Source organism: Heterocephalus glaber, unplaced genomic scaffold (genome assembly GCF_053883595.1).
Source record: "Heterocephalus glaber isolate CG9 unplaced genomic scaffold, H.glaber_assembly_v1.0 deba00001564, whole genome shotgun sequence".
In the NCBI taxonomy this organism is placed as follows: domain Eukaryota; kingdom Metazoa; phylum Chordata; class Mammalia; order Rodentia; family Bathyergidae; genus Heterocephalus; species Heterocephalus glaber.
Genome location: NW_028258351.1, coordinates 10,047,446 through 10,068,383, shown reverse-complemented (window position 1 = coordinate 10,068,383; position 20,938 = coordinate 10,047,446). Strand labels below are relative to the sequence as shown.

At 36.4% G+C, this 20,938-nt stretch overlaps 1 protein-coding gene and 1 non-coding gene across 4 annotated transcripts in view; both read right to left on the bottom strand.

Annotated features, from left to right (window-relative positions):
- The window catches only part of Nlk (nemo like kinase), a 140,490-nt gene that overhangs the window by 95,631 nt on the left and 23,921 nt on the right, over positions 1–20,938 (bottom strand). The window lies entirely within an intron of this gene.
- On the bottom strand, positions 11,473–11,597 carry LOC147823826 (small nucleolar RNA SNORA54). The gene has a single exon (XR_015443328.1). It is a non-coding gene; the product is annotated as a small nucleolar RNA SNORA54 (small nucleolar RNA).

Genomic DNA, 20,938 nt, shown 5'->3' with positions numbered 1-20,938 from the left:
GGTTCACAAGAGAAAGGCAAGCCAGGTGAGGCAGCATATGCCCATAATCCCAGCACTGGACAGGCTAAAGCAGGAGGATCACTGTGAGTTTGTGGGCAGCCGGGCTGGGCTACACAGTGAGTTCAAGGCCAGCTTAAAATACATAACGAGACCCTGTGTCAAAAACTACAAAGCAAGGGCCTGGGATTTACCTCAGCGGTTTCGCTGCCTGCTGTGCAAGCGCAAGGACCTGAGTTTGATCCCCAGTACCAAAAAAAAAAAAAAAAACCACAAAAAAACCACAAGACTTGACTATTAAAAAAAAAAAAAAAAAGTTTAAAAGTTTATCACAGCAGGGACGGAGGTTTAGCTCAGTGGTGCCAGCACCTGGTTGGCAAGCACAAGATCCTAAATTCAATCCCCAGTTCCGAAAAAATAAAATTAAATAAATAAATAAGTTTATCATAGTAAAAACAAAACAAAACAAAACAAAAATAAATAAACTAACTGAAGAAAAAAGTAGTCTTACTGAAATGAGTTCTTATTTTTAGGTTCCTGGACCAGGGATGTAGCTCAGCAGCACAGGGCCTGCCTGGCAAGTGCGAGGTCTTAAGTTCGATCCCCGGTACAAAAAAAATCCAAAAATTTTCAGGCTCCTGGGCAGAAACAATCAAATTATTAACTCACAAACTATTTTGTTATTGGGTTTTGTTTTATGGGTGATTAAAATATGAACATAATCATTCTCTATACAGTAAATTCCAGGAAGTTTTTCAGAGAACTTACTTCCCCTCAATACAAATTAAAACAAGTTATTTTATTTATTCAGAAGTTATTAAGTATCATTTGATAAGAATATAACTGCTCCTGGCAAAACCTGTGAATCAGGGCTGGAGATTTAGCTCAGTGGTTCCACCGCCTCCCTTGCAAGTGTAAGGTTCAGGGTTCAATCCCTGGTAACAAAAACAACAACAACAAAAAACCCAAAAACCCATGAATCAATCATATTCTAGTAAATATGTTGTGCCTCTTTCCACTACCTTTATCGTTAAGCAATCATTTTTTTTTTTTGACAAACTTGTCATTCTCTTTTTAGAGACACTGGATTAAAATTAAAATGTATTATAATATTATAATTTATTTTAAGTAGTCCGATAGCAGAGTAAGGCCTGACACAATGTTCATCAATTATTAACACTAGCAGAAACTATTAAAGCATCTAGTAAAACATCAATAAATAAGCTAAATGAAAGAAATAAATGAACAGCAAGGGCCTTTGATGTGCATATTTTATATAAAGGACTGTTACCTTCCTGCACAGAAGTTAACAAACTTGCCTTGGGTCACAGAGAATAAATAACAAAACTAGGATTGAATTAAAGTTTGTTGGACTCTATAATATGTGTTCTTTTTTACTGTAGAGTATTCCAGGCTTCTTCTGAACTCTGAAATTCTTTTTTTTTTTGTACTGGGGATTGAACTCAGGACCTTGTGTTTGAGAGGCAGGCGCAGGCGTCACTGAGCCAAATTCCTGGCCTTGAACTCTGGAATTCTGTGAAGAAGCAATCCCAAAGCTTTTCCTCCATACCTTCCAAGGACCCTTTGGACCACAATTACATTTCAGAGAATCCTTTTTATTACAAAATGCTCCTCCTGGTATACCTGGAAGTAAGTTACAAGGAATATGCAATGAGGGCATGGAGGGAAAGTTAATGGGAACCGCCCACAAAAGCTCTACTTTTGGAAATGCTATTATATATAGATCAGCCTACTTTAGGAACACTCAATTTTGGTTTCATTAAGTATGTATGTATTTTAGAGCCATAACTATATTTAAGAAACCCAATGTATATTTTTTCAACACAGTATTTTTGGCCACAAGAACATTTCAAAGAAACCAAAACCATTTGTCTCATTAATTAAGTGTCCCTTCTTACCTCCAATATCCCTCCAGAACAGTTGTTATTCATTAGTTGAGAGAGCGTATTTCTCAAAAATCTGGTGTAGGAAAACTTTAAAAATATAACAAAATAAGCCACTTAGGTTCTTAGCCATTTCTACAAGAGGCAGGATACACTGTGTTTAGTTTGACTATTATCTCCCTAGCACTTGTTACACAATAGTGGTTTGTTGAAAGAGAGGGCTTTACTAACTGAAACCTGGTTAGAAAACAAGTAGTTTTATAAAATACAGGGCCAGGAATTTGGCTCAGTGGCATAGCACCTGCCTAGCAAGCGTGAGGTGCTGAGTTTGATCCTCATGCTAAAAAAAAAACCCCAAAAAAAACCCAGTTAACTGAGTTTGAGGATTAGACAGCCTTAATAAGGAAAGGAAAAATTCTATAATACTGCTTTAAAATATTTATGCTATTAATGGGAACAAGAAAATTCCCAAACTATGCCTTCCTAAAAGAAAAATAAATATTAAATGGAGGAATTACCACATATCAAAAGTTAATGGGGCCGGGGATTTAGCTAAGTGGTTCCAGCAGCTGCCACACAAGTGCAAGGTCCTGAGTTTAATCTCCAGTACTAAAAAAAAAAAAAAAAAGCTGCATACATATCAAGTTAATGTTCTAGATCAGTTTTTATTTATTATAAAGAAATGTATGCTTGGCTGGGGATTTAGCTCAGAAAGGCTGGGGAATGCTCAGTGGTTCCACTGCCTGCCCCGCAAGTGCAAGGACCCGAGTTTGATTCCCAGTAACAACAACAACAAAAGAAATGTGTGCTTTGCAAGTTATCTATATTTCAGTGTTCTAAATTCTTCTTGGAAAATGAAAATATTGACTAGCATGCCGTATCCTTCTTCCCTCCTTTCTCTTTTATTGTTAAGCTGTGAGCATAAACCAATCTTAATGCAGTAAGACCAAGAATATGAGACCAAAGAAAAGTTAGTGCTGACAGAGGCATGTTTTACTACTTCTCATTAGGATGGGAAGAAAAGGCTACTGTGCAAGTGCTACATTCTACCAGTCCTGAAAGGTTATGCACTTTGGCAGCATATTTAAGGGAAACCTGTATATTGTCAGCTTTAATGATTTCTATGTCTTTCTGTACAAAAAGGGGTGCTTATCTGGCAACATTTCAAAAGAGACAATAAAAATGAAATTCAGGATATAGAAGTCGGGCTGGTTGTCAAAACTAAAAAGCAAAAACAAATAAACAAAACAAAACAAAAAAATCAGGTGCCAGCATGACACTTTTTATTTTGGAAAATATATAACAAGTACATTAAAAAAAAAGAGAGAGAGAGAAAAGAAAAAGGTAAGGAGCCATTTCCCAGTATGATGTGTTTTCTGGGACACTTCAAAGTGAAATCAGTGAGGGTCTCTTAACAGGAAAGAATGGCCTCACAGATCTGACAGGCTCGCTGGAGTCTTACTTTAGAGAGCACAGTAGTTTCTCCTCATCTGTGGTTTTGATTTCTGAGGTTTCAGCTAACCACAGTGAAAAAAAATGTTAAGTGGAAAATTCCAGAAATAGCCAATTCATAAGTTTCATATTGCCATTTTGAGGTGCATGATGAAACCTTGTGTCCTGCTACTCTGTCCCTCCTGAGATATGATTTAATCCTTCATTCAGCATATCCATGCTGCATTTACCTGTTCAATAGTCAATTAGTGGCTATTCAGACTGTAAGGGTACATTCAAGTAACTTTTATTATTTAATAAAGGCCTCTAAAACACAAGAGTAGTGATGCAAAAGGAGGCACACCAATAAGACAATTGCAGTGCAATGAAAATATAAAATATGATTAAATCTATAAATTAATAAAAATATTAGTCGCTGCGGAAGGATCCTAGTGAACCAATTAATTATCTTGAAAATGGATAAAGTGAACAAATTATGCATTAATGCTTTGTTTCACTTTACATGTGTATTTCAGCTAATAAAGGAATGATAGAATATTACCATTTTGCAAACCTTAATGAATAGATCCAGGTATTAATCATCTGTGTGACTAATATCAAAAAGGAGAGACAACCCTGATTAAGTACAGAAGCACTACCTAGTGAAATAGTGATATCTACCACCAAAACACACACACACACACACACACACACACAAAACCCGCAAATGTAATCAAGTCTCCAGATCCAACTACCAATGAACAGAAGATGTAACACAATAACATGCTTACCACATTGGATGCAACCAATAAAATTCTGACTACATGAAGTCTAAGAAAAAATCAAAATCAACTGGATTCTTCAAAACTAAATTCCAGGGGTAAAAAAATGAATGAGAGAACCATTCCCTGGATATAGGCATTCTCAAAGTTCAACCTTTTTATTTCATTAACCTTTCTTCCTGATGACTTCATCCACTGTATAAACCTTGTGAATAATTAGTATTTTATGTTGGCACCACATAGCTGACATGTCTAAAACCTCACCCTCAATCCAACCTCATCATAGAATACTGATACATAGTAAAAGGAGTTTTAGAGGTCATCCAGTCTAAATATCTACTTAATATACTCTTCTTTTTTTTTCTTTTTTGGTACCAGGGATCGAACTCAGGACCTTGTGCTTGCAGGGCAGGCGCTGGAACCACTGAGCTAATAAATCCCTGGACCCTCTAATATACTCTTCTAATGCAAACTTTCTTCCTCAAAAACTTTGAGCAAAACATAAATGAGTAAAACCACATTTCAACCTAAAAGACTCACTTATTATCCTTAGAAAAATTATTTTGCTTGGTATATACTCAATATCAAGTTAACTCTCATTTTTCAACGTAATACAAGTACAACTAGGGTCTTTCTAACTTCATTAGAATTCAAGTATGCATGCTTGGGAAAAAGTAGCAAAATTGTAAAACTATTTTCACCCACCATTGATGAGTACAAGTCAGGACAATCTTAGGCAAAGACTTACAGCTGCAATCTAATAGCATATTCTGCCTTTTTCCTCAGAGACAGAACTACAACTTTTTTCAAAGTAGCAATTGATTCAACTAAAAGGTGGTATTTTTCTTGTCTTCAACAGCTATTATAACCATGTGATTCAATTTTGGCCAATAAAGTATAAATGAACTTACAGTATGTGTGATTTCCAGGGAGGATCCTTTCTTAAAAGGAAACTAGTGGCCGGGGATTTAGCTCAGTGGCACTGTGCCTGCCTCGCAAGTGCAAGGTCCTGAGTTCAATCCCTGGTACAGCAAAAAAAAAAGGAAACTGGGCCAGGGATTTAGCTCAGTGGTTCCGCTGCCTGGCTCGCAAGCAGAAGGACCCGAGTTCGATCCACGGTACCAAAAAAAAAAGGAAACTACTAACATGTTTTTCTTTGCCTCTATGAGAGGGTAACCAAGTGACTGGGAGATATATAAAAAATAAAACTGTAAATCTCTCTATGGCTTTTGAATTTTAAACCATGTATTAAACACATTAAAAAAAACTTTTTAAAAATCCATTACTGGTTTACTGATAAAAATGGCAATTTCATTATTTATAGAACATTACAAGAGGTATTTGCTGTAGATAACAAGTAAATTATCTCAACTAACCAATTAATACATCCACCCACAACAAAGAAGTGTTATTTTTTTTTGGTACCAGGATTCGAACTCAGGACCTTGTGCTCGAAAGGCAGGCACAGTGCCACTGAGCTAAATCTCCAGCCCAGCTGGTAGAGGTTTTTAAAAATGGACATCTCTTTCACTGCTAAGATTTAGATTTAGCAGATCTGGCCTAGGAACTACATATCTAATATACATCCCTGGTTAATATTTATTACAAATGTTTGGACACTTATTTTAAACTTATGCAATAACCTGTAGAGGAATCTTTTCCTTTCTGAATGTGATATAATCAATATCACATAAAATTATAGTATTTTATATTGTAAAACCATATTTGGTTAAAAAATAATCAAAATCTCCACATACAAATTCATGTGTTACCCAAAAAAGAATGATAAATATATTATTTGTTCAACAAATACTTATCCATCACAAACAAAGTCTGTGCGAGGCACTGTCACATACACAAAGGGGACAGCAACCCACCCTGATATAAAAATTTTTAATAATTAGACAAATCAAATTAAAGTCTAAAGATAGAGCTGTTTCACTGGTGCACATAATTCTGAAAATAAATGGAAGACAACAGCCAGTTTTATATATGCCAAGTAGCAGAAGGGATGGCATGTTAATGACAATGAGGAAAAAGGCAGACATAATAAAGCCTTTTCTTCTGCGTATTTCTATGGATAATACTTTTTTTTTGTTTTGGTACCGGGGATCGAACTTGGGACCTTGCACTTGCAAGGCAGGCAGTGGCACCACTGAGCTAAACCCCTGGCCCTCTTCTGCTTATTTCTAAACCAACTATTATTCCAAATAGACAGCCCTCTATATACAAAGTTTGTTTTTTTTTATCATCAACTAAAACACTTTTAGCGAAGACCACAATAGAACCTTGGTATTAAAGTACATAGTAAAACATTCTGATGGCTAAAATTTCCTAATTGACTGGGTGCAACTTTTAAGATAAATGAGAAAATTTTAAAGATGTGCACCTGCATATGTTATATTACTTAGTCATTACAAACATGTTAGTTCCTCAATGTTTACATTTCAAAGCTTTTACAGGCCAAAGCATTCTACTCAATTCAAAAACTGACACCCTTTAGTAAAGACAAATAAACCTCTTTGGAACATCAACTTCAGGGGTCAACATTAAATTCTGTTTTTCAATTTCAGCTCACATCCACATTGATCCTGCAATAAGGGGATTGTGCTTCTCTTTTAACCTTACCTACTCTTTCCTCAGCTTTCTATTCACAAGGGTAGAGAGGCATTCCAACTTCAGACAAGAGGTATTCATAAGTGTGGGACAAATATATTACCAGAAACACGTATCAGGCATCTGGGACTTATAAAGATGTGTTCTGCCAAAATATTTCTATTAACTTAGGTAACTCAAATAAATGAATTTAATTGTTATGCGAGACACACAGATACAGAAACGCACACACACTTTAAAAATACTTAATGTTTAAAAACACAAGATTACAAAGAAAATATTTTCTTTGCTAGGCTTGTCAGAAGAAGCCAGTCTTAGTATGCTGCAGATGTAACATTTCCATTTAAGAAGTAACTTTAAAAAACAGCATGAATACCAGCAATTTGCAGATCTTCTAAACTGCGGACCTGCAGGTTAAAAATCCCTAATACTAGGGAAAGTGGATATCCACATACAAAAGAAGTTGGATACAATCAATTCAAAATGGATTAAAGATCTAAACAATAAGACCCCTAGAAGAAACACAGAGGAAGAGCTTCACAACACGGGACTTGGCAGTGACTTCTTGGATATAAAACCAAAGACACAGTTAATGAAAGCAAAAAATATTTGATCCCCGGTACCAAAAAAAAAAAAGATAAATAGGACTACATCAAACTTTAAAACTTCTGCTCAGCAAAGAAAACAATCAACAAAATGAAAAGGCAGTGTACGGAATGAGGGAAAATAACTGCAAACCATAAGGGTTTATTCTAGAATATATAAAAAGTAGATGACTAATTTTTAGAATATATAAGGAACTCATACAATTCAACAACAACAAAATAACCCAATTAAAAACTGGCAAAGGGGGCCGGGGATTTAGCTCAGTGGTTGTGCCGCCTGCCTCGCAAGCGCAAGGACCGGAGTTTGATCCCCGGTACCAAAAACAAAACAGAAAAAACTGGCAAAGGACTTGAATAGATGTTTTTCTAAAAAAGATATACAAATGGTCAGCAAAAACATGAAAAGATGCTCAGCATCACTATCAGTGAAATCCAAATCAGAACCACAATGAGATACTGCTTCAGACACATTAGCATAGCCACTACTGAAAAGGAAAAACAAAAGTAAGGGTTGGGGATGTAGCTCAGTGGTAGAGCACTTGCCTAGCATTTATAAGGTCCTGGGTTTGATCCCCCAGTGCCACCAAACCAAACCAAACCAAACCAAGCCAAGTACTGGAAAGAATGAGGAGAAACTGAAACCTCTGCATATTATTAGTGAAAATGTAAAATAGTAGTCACAATGGAAAACAGTACAAAAGCTTCTCAAAATATTAAAAATATAATTACTGTTGAGCCTGATGGCACATGTCTGTAATCCTAACACTCGGGAGGCTGAGGTAGGAGGATCACCATGAGTTTGAAGCCAGCCTGGGCTGCACAGTGAATTCAAAGCCAGCCTGAACTACATAGTGAGACCCTGTCTCAAAAAACAAAAAAAGGAAACAAAATACAATTACTATATTATCTATTAGTTGGCATATATCCAAAAGAACTGAAAACAAGTTCTCCAAGAGATATGTGCACACTCATATTCACTATAAGTGTGCATATATTTAAAATAACTAAGAGGCAGAAGGATCTGTCCATCAATAGATGAATGGATAAAGAAAATACAGTATATACATGCAATGGAATATTATTCAGCCAAGAAAAGGTAATGCTGCCACATGTTACAATACAGATGAACCTTGAGTAAAATATTCCTGTCAAAAAGATAAAGACTGCAAGATTCCAATTAAGAGATCATCTAAAATAGTCAAGCTTATAGAAATAGAAAGGAGAATGTGGTTACCAGGAGCTGACGGTATGTGAAACTGTTGTTCAGTGGGTAGAGTTTGCTTTGTAAGTAAAAAAGTTCTAGAGAACCATTATGCAACAATGTGCATATACAGTAGGTATTAGTAGTAATATGGTTAGGGCAGTAAATTTTTTGTCATGGAATTTTTACAATAAGTAATACCCAAAATGCTTAGGACCAGAAGTGTTTAATATTTTGGAGTTTTTCAGATTTTGAAATATTTGCATAAACTTTACTGGCTGAGCATCTCTAATCCAACCATCTGAAACCATCAGGTCATCAATCAAAAAGTTTTAGATTTCAGAGCATTTTGGATTTCAAATTTTAGGATTAAGAACGCTTGACCTTGAAAAAATGTTCAACATCACTGGTCATTTGAGAGATGCAGATGAAAACAACACTGAGATTCCACCTCACCCCACAAAGAATGGCTGCTATCAAGAAATCAACCAATAACAAATGCTGGTCGGGGTGAGGGGAGAAAGGAATCCTTCTCCATTGTTGGTGGGAGTACAGACGGGTGCAACCACTGTGGAAATCAGTATGAAGATATCTCAAAGAACTTGGGCTAGAAGTCCCATTTGACCCAGCTATTCCCCTGCTGGGTATCTTTCCCAAAGAATTAAAAGAATCATATCACAGTGATATATGTGCACCCATGTTTATAGCGGCACAGTTTATAATAGCTAAAGCTTGGAAACAGCCCAAGTGCCCATCAACTGGAAACTGGATAAAGAAGATGTGGGGTTTTTTTATAAAATGGAGTATTAGTCATAAAGAACGAGAAACTAGAGACATTTATAGCTAAATGGATGCATATTGAGGATACACTCTTAAGTGAAATAAATAGGACACACATGTGTAAATACCGAATAGTTTCTCTAGTGTGAGAAACTGAAAGTGTAATTAAGAATTAAAAGGATTACAATGAGTAATTGATAATCTGAAATAGGAAGAAAAGTTCCAAAGGGGTAGGGGAAGAGGGAGGGGAAGGGGAAAGGTAAGAAGGGAAAGGAAAAATGATGAGAAAAGGAAAAAATGGAGACAAAGTCTTTGTAAACAGGGAAAGGTGGAAGGGGTGAAGGGAGGGCAGGGGAATGCGGAAAAAATAAGAACCAAGATACATCATGTACAGGTACAAGCACCCAATGATAAATGTAAACATGGTGTATACCTAAAATGTAACAATAAAAGAATTTATGCAAAAAAAAAAGAAAGCTTGACTTATACATGGAATCCCTAACTACAATAAATCTGGAAAGAGAGGCTAAGGTCCTTTTTTAGGATCCTTTGATTCCCTGCTAGGGCTATAGGTGAACTTTATTAACAAACAATTCAGGAAACAGGCTACGCTGAGTCTGGGACTGCACAAGGCACATTACATCCATCATCTCAATCTTCCAAAAACCCTGTAAATAAATGAAAAAATAAAATGGAAAGTGAGTGAAACTGACAAGAACAGGTAGGAGAATGCTGAAGTAATTCTAGCATAATTCTGGCATAAAGAGATTACAAATGTTATAAAAGTTACTGACACTATAGCTGGAATGACTTCCAAAGGTCTTCAACAATTTCTTGGGCTGGGCGTGGTGGCTTAGACTGTAATCCCAGCAATGAGCTGAGGCAAGACAATCACTGTCAGTTCAAGGCCAGCCTGAGCTACATAGTGAGTTCAAGGCCAGCCTAAACTACATATAGAGATATTGTCTACCAAAAAAAAAAATTCCTTGTACCATGTTCAATTTTGCTACCAAGAGGAAAACTGTATAGGTTTGGGGTTTTTTTTGGTACCGGGGATTGAACTCAGGTCCTTGCACTTGCGCAGCAGGCAGCAAAACCACTGAGCTAAATCCCTGGCCCAAAACTGTATAGGTTTTGCTTTGTTCTACACAACTTTTTCTTTTTTGAATGATAATATGATCATACAATCCAGCAATTGTATTTATCAAAATGAACTGAGAACTTAAATGTCCACACAAAAACCTGCACATGTAGGTTTATAATGGCTTTATTACTAACTACTAAAACTTGGAAGTAATCAATAGATCATTTAGTAGGTGAGCTGTTAAACTGTATCACATGCATATAACAGGATATAATTCAGAGCTAAAACGAGATGAGCTACCAAGTCACTAAGCAAAATGGAGAAAGCTTAAATATGTATTAGTAAGTGAAACAAGCCAATCTGAAAAGGCTACATACCATATAATTCCAAGTACAACATTCCGGAAAAGACAAAAACATCAGTGGTTTCTAACAGTTTAGGGGTGGAAAGAGGTAAACAGGTGAGGCAAAGAGTATTCTTAGGCCAGTGAAACTACTCTTTCCCTACTTTCAGATCAGTTTTGCTGTGAATCTAATCTTAAAAAAAAGGTCTATTAATTCTTTAAAAAATGATAACAATATTTTATATTTTGTTTCCTCTTCGGAGATTTTAGTCATTTTTACTTTAATGCTTTAAAAAAGGCATGTTGGGCGGGGGATTTAGCTCAGTGGTTTCACCGCCTGCCTCGCAAGCGCAAGGACCCGAGTTCGATCCCCAGTACCAAAAAATAAAAAATAAAATAAAATAAAATTTAAAAAGCATGTTTTTTCAGCAAAACTTCTAGTAACTAAATTTTAATTTCCTTCTATTGGACATGCAAGGACCTAAATTCCAACTCACACACACAAACACTCCATATATGCTTTCTGGGAGTAAAAGAAAAAGAGATACACAATAATTCTTGAACTGCGCACGTGTGCGCACACACACACAAACACAGAGCTCATATATGCTTTGTGGGTGTAAAAGAAAAACAGATACACAGTAATTCTTGAACTGTCGTAGTATACTTTCATAATTTTAGTTGAATGAATACAGGTATTAATAAGCTTCATTTAATGAGGCTTTTTTCATTTGTCTCCAATTCCTGAAACTGATAGACACTAGTGTCAGTCAGTCATGTGTAATTGGAAATGCTGTGGCACTAGAATGGAACCCATTAGCTACAACCAAGCTAAAAGGTTACGAATAGTGCTGGGCATGGTGGCACAGGCCCGTAATCCCAGAACTTGGTAAACTGAGGCAGGACAGCTGCAAGTTCAAGGCCAGCCTGAGCTATGTAGTGACACCTTGTCTCAAAAAACCAAGAAAGTTACATAGTGCTCTCAAAGTCACTTTTCTTGCTTATTCTTTTCAATGTTGAAACAACAAAGTATACTTGTTCTTGCAAGAACTCTGTTTCAAGGCTGGGGATTTAGCTCAGTGGTTCTGCTGCCTGCCTCACAAGCGGAAGGACCCGAGTTCGATCCCCAGTACCAAAATCCCCACAAAATTTCTGTCATTTCCCAGGGATTTAGCTCAGTGGTTCTGCCGCCTGCCTCGCCATCGCAAGGTCCCAAGTTTGATCCCCGGTACCAAAAACACAAAAAAATTTTAAAAATTAAATTAAAATAAACAAAGAACTCTGTTTCTTAAATTTCAACTATATCATGCTTGAGAAAGAAGTGGAACCTTCTATGAATATTTCTTAAAAAGTCTTTCAAAGCTTATAGAAGTCAGATCTATGATATCAACGTAATTAATACAAGGTTAATATTATAAAAACATGAAAATCAGGAGTTAGCCTATCATATCTTGTACAAATGAACTGAAACATCACTGGCAAGAGGAAGCTGAAGTTCCCATTTTCCTACTAATTCTCTCCTTTAATGCAAGATTTAAGCATCTAGTGCATCTAACTGATCAAGAATTATAATTTTAGTTTTAAATTACTTCAGATGCCTGAAGACTTAGAATGGTTATAATTTAAGTATTCCAAGGCAATGAATTCTCAGGAATGACTTATGTCCAAGGGCTAGCAAACAAGGGAAGGAAGAGGGCAGGAAAAGGATCACCTAGTATAAGAACAATAAGTGCTAAGCAAAGAGAGAAAAAGAAAGAACAGGAGTATGAATAAAAGTACCAACAAGAGGAAACAATAGAAAAAAGATCCAGTATGACATATGGCATTAAACTAGCATATTTTATTTGTACCTCTGGCTGAATATAATTCAATACTGCTTTAAAAGCAGAAGAGATAAGAGAGCAAAATACAGTTAGATGAGTCCAGTTATCACTTTGGACTCAACTTGGTTAAAAGACAGGTGTTTGTAGTGTATGTCCTAATGAATGATAGCTAACTTTCTCCAGTCTGTTTCTTTCCTTCTACTGTTTTATAAGCCACAGATTCTGTCTTTTATTATAATAAACTTTCAATTTAAAACAATGCACAGATGCACCAAAATGGGAGTAACATTTCTATCTTCTCTATTCTTAGGCAAAAACACCAGGAGAAAAGCACCTTTTCTGTTAGAAAAGAATGTAGCTCTCTCATATTATTTTAGGTTGTCAACAGTAACTGCTATGGACTGATGCTTTATAAGCTCAAAATTCCTATTTTGAAATCTCTAATCACCAGTATGATGATAGTAGGAAAAGGAGCCTTAGGGAGGTGATTAGATGATGAGAATAAAACTCTCATAATTGGCATTACTGTTCCTATAAAAAGGCCCCAGAGGTTGCCTTACCCCTGACACCATGTGAGGATAGAGAGAAAAGGTGTCATTCACAAGGAGTGATAAAAAAATAGTGAACATTAAAAAAAAATTTTAATTATTACAGTAAAAGACATGTTGCCATTAATCTCCCCTCAAAATAGTCTGCCTGGTTCACTTTGAACACTTATCCCATCATTCTTGCCACTTGCTGAAGCAGTTCTGAAGTCGTCTTTCATATTTTTACAAGGTGGGATTAAAATACTGTAAATGCTGCCACACAGAGTGCCATCCAATGGAAAGGTAGGTTTGTAAAAACATTACTGTGTGTCTTCATCCACCTTATTCACTGGATCTGGCACTGTGCAACTGCTAGTTCTTTCACAAAGTCAAAAGGACAATGAAAGGTGAATATTTTAAGTGGATTCATGACATCAAGACAGCCGCAACAGCAGTATTAAAGACTTGATGAAGCCGCCAAAACTGTGAGAAAGAAATTTCTGTTGTTTGCAAGTTACCCAGTCTATATTACATATATTGTTGTAGCAACCCAAATGGTCTAAAAGGCAACTAACTTTTAAAACCATCTAAATGTTTAATTATCATTTCTTAAAAATACAGTGTCTATAAATTAGAAATAAATTGGAAGAGCTCATAATCCTTTTTACCCTCCCAACACTAGAAACCTCACAAATGTCAGCAAAACAAAAATTCCATTTCCACAAAACATCTTAATTCAAAGCCCAGGATTTAGCTCAATGGCACCATGCCTGCTTCAAAAGCACAAAGTCCTGGGTTTGAGCACTGGTACCAAACACAAACAAACAATATCTTAATTCATTAAAAAAAAAAAACCCAAAAAACAAAAAAACTGGGCTTTACACTTTGCCAGTTTTAATTTGCTGTTTTCACTATATGGAAAAATACTGTTAAAACATAAGATTTTGTTTGTTGATGTTTTTAGCTTTTATTTATATCCCACCCCATTCCAAAACAGATGGAAGGTAGCTAAGATGAAAGCATACAGTCTAAGATTTAAAGAGAAGAGGAAGAGGGAAGAAGGGAGGAAATAAGGGTCTGGATAAGGGGGAAAAGTGGGTAGAAAAAGTTGTAAAATGAGGATGAAGGGACCTAGAAGGTGGTCTGCACCAAAACATAAGCTAAAATAGTCCTTGACTAAGAAGGCTGTACCTTTGGCTCTAGATTTTACAATAGCCAAAACAAAAAGGGAAAACTTAACAGTTTTTAAATTGAGACATTTTTTTGTTCAAATGCCTCATTTTGTGAAATAAGACAAAGAAGTCCATGGGCTCAATAGTTGGGTCAAAATTCCAAAGAGATTCAAGAATCGAAAACAAATGAACCTGAGGCACAAGTTATACAGAGGTGTTGTCTATGCAATGCTAAGAAGTTGCCATACAAGTTGTTCTTGCCTAATAAATAATTGGTACATGCTTCAAGAAAATAGCCCCTCAAATAAGAGGTGGGGAAAGGTTACTTTCATTTCTGCTTAATGATTACTTGTCTCTAATTAAGAATTTCTGTCAACTACAAACACGTATGTTCAGCAGTGGACCTTTAACAAAAAAGCAGGTGTTAGTTTCACACAACTCACCTTACAGAGAGGTTTCTATTGGAATAATATCAGAGTCAGTGGTTTCCATCAGTTTAATACTGAAATACTGAAATAGATTTATTTCTAAATGCTTTAAAAAATTGATTTGTCTACTAGATCACCAAGTGTATGTAAATTGTCTGGTAGACAAATGAGCAATATAAATATATATCATATTTCATTAACTTTAAGATGTCATCAGTGGTAAATATGCATTATTTATGTGCCACCAAAATAAAGTTTGTTAAGCTATGGAATACGAATAATTTTAAGAAATTTCTGATTTTGGAGATAAATGAAAAGGGTGTCAGGCACAAGGGCACAAACCTGTAATCAATCCCAGCAGTTGAGAGGCTGCAGCAAGAAGATCATGAGTGTGAAGGCAGCCTGAGCTACATAGTGAGACCCTGTCTCAAAAAAGGTAAAACAGAGGGCCGGGGATTTAGCTCAGTGGTTCCACCGCTTGCTTTGCAAGGGCAAGGACCAGAGTTCCATCCCCGGTACCAAAAAAAAAAAAAGATGGCATTTTGGCCAGGGATTTAGCTCAGTGGTTTCACCACCTGCTGTGCAAGTGCAAGGACCCCAGTTCGATCCCTGGTACACGCCCCAAATGGTAAAACAAATAACAACAACAAAAGTAACCCAAAGGCAAAAATTCCTCTTTAAGTTCCAGATACAAAACACCTAATTTTCAGGTGAGTTAAGGTTTAGAATTGGGGGACATAAATCTCCCCTGGCTCTAAAATTACATCATCCCAGGCCCTCTGGTGATTGTAAAACATATAACACTTTAATCATACAGTAGTCTGTCTAAATTCCAGCCCAGGGAATTTACCTAACACCAAACAAAATTATCTTCAACATGCTGAATAAGCTTTAATTGCTTTAAAAGTTACTTTTGTTTTTGGTTTTTTGAGAGGGGCTTCACTTTGTAGTTCAGGCTGGCCTTGAACTCACTAGTAGCCCAAATTGACCTTGAGCTCACAAAGATCCTCCTATTGTAGATAGGTAAGTTAATCAGATATCTTGTAGGGAGTTAGACTGGGCTGGGCTTTGAGGAACCTACAGACCGACCACCATTGAGAAGGCAACATGGAGGACAATCAAGACACATTCACTGAAGCCTAGCATCATAAAAGGAGAGAAACTACCACACCCATGTAGGATAAATAGCAGTGACTGACATTCTACATAGGCATCAATCACCTGGGTGGGGGACCAAGAACTTCCAGGAAAGATCCCAGACCCACCCCTTACCAAAAATCCTAGCTCATTGCACCCTTGTACGCTTGCTGTGTGACTTGCTGCCTCCCTGGATCCCCATTTAATCAATATTACCTAAGCAACTGTATCTGCAATCATAATAGTTAACTATAGTTTTGTCCCACCTTACCTCATTGCTTTGTTCCATAAAATACCTTTGAGAAGCAGAGTGAGCAGGCAACCTACTTTCCGGTCCCCCTTCTGTCTCTCAGAAGCTTTCTTTCAATAAATTTTTCCTATTCTTAACCTCTATTGTTCCTGGAATTCATTCTTTGATTTTAGAGAACACAAACTCATGATTTGGATACCTAGCAGGTTCGGGAGTTACATCTATTCCCCCTGTATCACTCCTGCCTCTGCCTCCCAAGTGCTGGGATCACAGACATGCGCCACCACACCTGGCTTAAAAGTTACTTTCTGAAAACTAACAACAAACTATGTTTCAATAGTCCTAGCTAGAAATTTAAAATTGCAAGAACTGACTAAAAAGATATTTGAGAACTGTCTGGTGTAGTGGTGCATGCCTGTAATGCAATTGGGAGGCTGAGGCAAAAGGATCACCAGTTTGAGGCCAACTTGAGCTACATTTTTTTTTAAACTCGACTCAACAAACTTTAAAGAATGACTATTATATGCTAGGAACACAGAACGAAATAAAATTCTGTCTCTATCTTTGTGCCTATAGGATACCTTTCCTTTCAAGAAAAAAGAAAAAAAAATGTAAGAGAGCAATTTATTCTAACTGAAGGTATGGACAGGGTGAGAGTAGAGCTAGAAAGGGAGAATACCTATAAGAAGCCGCACATCAGAAATGAATGAAGAGGGGGATGTGTTTAACAGTTAAAGTTAGGGAAAGGACATTATAAACTTGGAGGTAGGATTAAATGTGGACTTTATTTCTCTCCTTATATCGTATCACATTGTCAAAAGTAGCACAGAAAACTCCCTCAAAGTGCAATGAATATAAAATACAAGTAAATTGGGTTGAAAAATAGACCTAAACATACTGGATATTTTCAAATATGTAGCTAGTGCTAGGGAAAGCAAAGAAATTCTTGGAGGACAGAAGCAAGAAGAAAATATAAATTCACAAAGAGTATGTAACACTACAGGCAGCATTCCCTGGAATTACTAAATAGACAACAGTCTAGGTTTTAATGAGCTACTTTCTGAGAGGTCACAAAATCACCTAGCAGGAAGACAGTTGGATTAATAACACCTTTATAAATATGCCAGGACCCCCCCAAAGGCTTCCTTTTTAGTGACTGAACTACATACATAGAGAGGGAAAAAAAGACCTCATTCTGCAGTGGGAGATAATGGCAGTAGGAGTCTTCCTGGCTTTGGTATTTGGTAGACCGGTAAAAACAGGAACATGTCTCCACTATAAATCCCCCCTCCCCCTCTTGCTATGTAGTTCAGCCTGGACTTGAACTCACCATGGACAGTAGCCCAGCTACCCTGAAACTGAGATACTACTGGTCTGAAAAACTGAAGTCAAACACTGGCTTAGAAGTCAGTGCTACACCTGGACACTCAAATCATCTCTGAAAAAAAATTGTCAAAAAAAAAAAAGTTTAGCCGGGGATTTAGCTCAGTGGTTTCACCGCCTGCTGCGCAAGTGCAAGGACCCGAGTTCGATCCTTGGTACCAAAAAAAAAAAAAAAAAAAAAAAAGTTTGTCAAACTAGATTTTAAAAATTAATTATACATCATTTACCAGAAACACATAAAAGCACATAGAAAGACTGAAAGGGAAAAGATAATAAAAGTTAAAAGATATACCAAAACACTAATTTAAAAAAAACCCGGTTAACCATTTCTAGTTAGAATGAAGAAAAAAATTCGAGACCTTTCCTTAACAAATTAAAACGTTAGGAAAAACAACAAAATCAATTTTTGTTGGTTGCCTGGTTAGTTTGCTGCCTATATACAATAGAAAAGAATGATAAATTTAACTTCTCCAAAATAAAAATTTTGCTTATTAAGAGATACCATTAATAAAATAAAAAGGCAAGATACAGACCAGGAAAAAAATACTCACAATATATTTATCTGTCACAAGACTAGTATCCAGAAAAAAAATACACTCCTACAGTATAGTGATGTTAATAATTCAATGTTTTTAGTTGGACAGAAAAACTGAATAAGACATTTAAAAAAAAAGATATGCCAACAGTCGATAAACACAAGAAAATGAGCCAAACATCATTAGTTATCATGGAAATGCAAATTAAAACTAAAATGAGTGGCACATGCCTATAATCCCAGCCCTTGAGAGGCCAAGGCAGGAGGATCACTGCCAGTTTAAGGCCAGCTGGGGCTACTCAGTGAGTTCAAGGCCAGCCTGAACTTCATAGTAAGACCATGTCTCCAAACAAACAAACAAACAAATCAAACAACTAATCTAAAATGAGACACCATTTCATACATACGAAAATGGCTCCATTCAAAGACTCAAATGATGCAAAGACATGGAGTGAATTCAAATTCTCATCTTTGCTAGCAGTAGTACAAAACAGTAAAGCCATTTTGGAAAACTGGCTGTTTTATGAAGTTAAACATATGCCTATTGCACAATCTAGCAATCTCCCACCTGGATATTTACCCTCAATGAAATAAAAACATATTCACAGGGACATAACATATGAATAGCCTAAAACCAGAAGTAATAGGATGGATAAATTGTGCTATATTCATACACTGAAACATGATTCAGTGATAAAAAAGACACTGATACATGCAACCAGTATGGCTGAACTACAAAACATGTACAGTGAAAGCAGCCTGTAAGAGTACATATATACATACTGTACGATTTTATCTACATAAAATCTAAGAACAAGCAAAACTAATCCAAGATGACAAAAACCAAAACAGTGCTTGCCTAGGGTATGGACAAGGGGATGCGTGGTGAAACTCACTAGGGTGAACTTCCTTGACTGACGTCTGACTGAAATCTGATGAAAACATTCTGTATCTTAATTGGAATGGTGCTTACTGTGTCAAAACTCACTAAAATAAATACTTTATGATCTGCACATTCTGTTGCATGAAAACTACAAGTGTAAATTTTAAATTAAAGAAAACATGGCAGCTGCATTAGTAAGATATAAAATAAACTTGTGGGGAGTTTCTGAGATAAAAGTACATATTTAGAAAGCTCAATACGATAGAAGATAATAACTTCTAAACTTGTATATACCTAATAAGAGCTCATTGGTAGAGCACTTGCCTAGATATGTGAGATTATGGGTTCAATCCCCAGTACTGCAATAAACAAACAAAAGCAAAACAAAACTCTAATACTAAGGAAACAATTCAAGTAAAAAATGAGCAAAGGCTTGAACCAAAGAAGAAAACAGATATGGCTAATGCGCTTGAAAAGATGCACACCATCTTCAATCATTAGAGAAATGCAAAACCACAGTGAGACTGCACTACATACCTATTAAAATGCTGTAGCTGGAGAGAAAAACAACAAACATTACCAACTTCTGAGAAGGATGCTAAGTAACTGAAATTCTCATACTGTGTTGGTGGGAATGCAAAAGGTGTGGCATGGAAAAAAGTGTGGCAGTTTCTCACAACCTTAAAAGAGTTGAACCAGTCATTACACTCCTAGATATTTACCCAAGAGAAATGAAGTCTATGTCTATACAAAGATCTGTAAATAAATATTTGTTTCAATTTTGTTTGTAATTAGCCCAAAACTATAAATAAGCCAAATGTCCATAAAAAGGTGAAGAGATTTTAAGTTAAATATATGAATACAATGGAAATGAACAAACTTGACATAAGCATCATTGGTCAAAAGAACTGAAATGTACCCACTGGGTTTGGTATCTAACTGCTAGTTAAAAGATCACTGGTCATTTGCTTGTCATAGCAGTTTAAGCTGTATCGTATATGTAGTAATACTTGTTTAGTGACTTAAAATAAGCGAGAGGTGAAGGAGTAGATAGTGATTAAAGTTTACTCTTTCAAGGGATATGGCTGTGAAGGGAAAGAAGTCAGGTTGGTACTTGAGGGTTGAACTTAGGGGTGAACCTGGAGCAAGTTTACAGACTAAGGAGAAAGTAGTGTAAAGAAACAGAGGTTAAAAACTAAGGAGAAGGGCTGGGGATTTAGCTCAGTGGCATCACGTCTGCCTCGCAAGCGCAAGGTTCTGAGTTCTATCCCTGGTACCAAAAAAACTCCAAAACAAAACAAAACAAAAAACTAAGGAGAAAAAAAAGATGACAGACCAAAGTACCAGGAAAAACTGGACAAGAACAGGATCCAGAGACAGAAAAGTAGAAGATAAATATTTGACATAAATTTGTCTGTGGGTGGAACAGGAAGTTATTCAGTTCCTGCATCCTTTAGCTTTATTTTCTCTGTGAAATAGCAGATGAAGTCATCTGTAGACAGTGAGGAAGAGGTGAAGTAGGAATTTGAGGAGAGCGGTGCCACTGAGCTAAATCCTGGCCCTCTGTGTATACCTTCTGTCTTCCCACACTAAGCAACAGGTATATATCTGTATGTGTAACTTAATGAAAATTAGTAATTTGTCTCATGTTACCTGCTTCTACTATATTAATTGTTTTTCTATATTAATTTTGCTCCCCATATACCTTCAGTGCTCAAATTTTAGTATATAAGTCTTCAACAAATGTTTGCCAACCTAATGATGATGTAAAGATTCATGATTCAGATCTTTTTTTTTTTCTTTGGTATCGGGGATCGAACTCGGGTCCTTGCACTTGCGCAGCAGGCGGCAAAACCACTGAGCTAAATCCCCAGCCCATGATTCAGATTTTTACATTCGCCCCTACTAAATTTCTGTTTGTCAAATTCGGTCTGTGACTCTCAACAGCAGTCTCAATACCTAGCCATCCTTCCCAGCTCCCACTGATCTGCCAATCTGTTAAGTCTTCTATCTTACCATCTAAATTATCAATAAAATGTTGCAAACTTCTATATTTA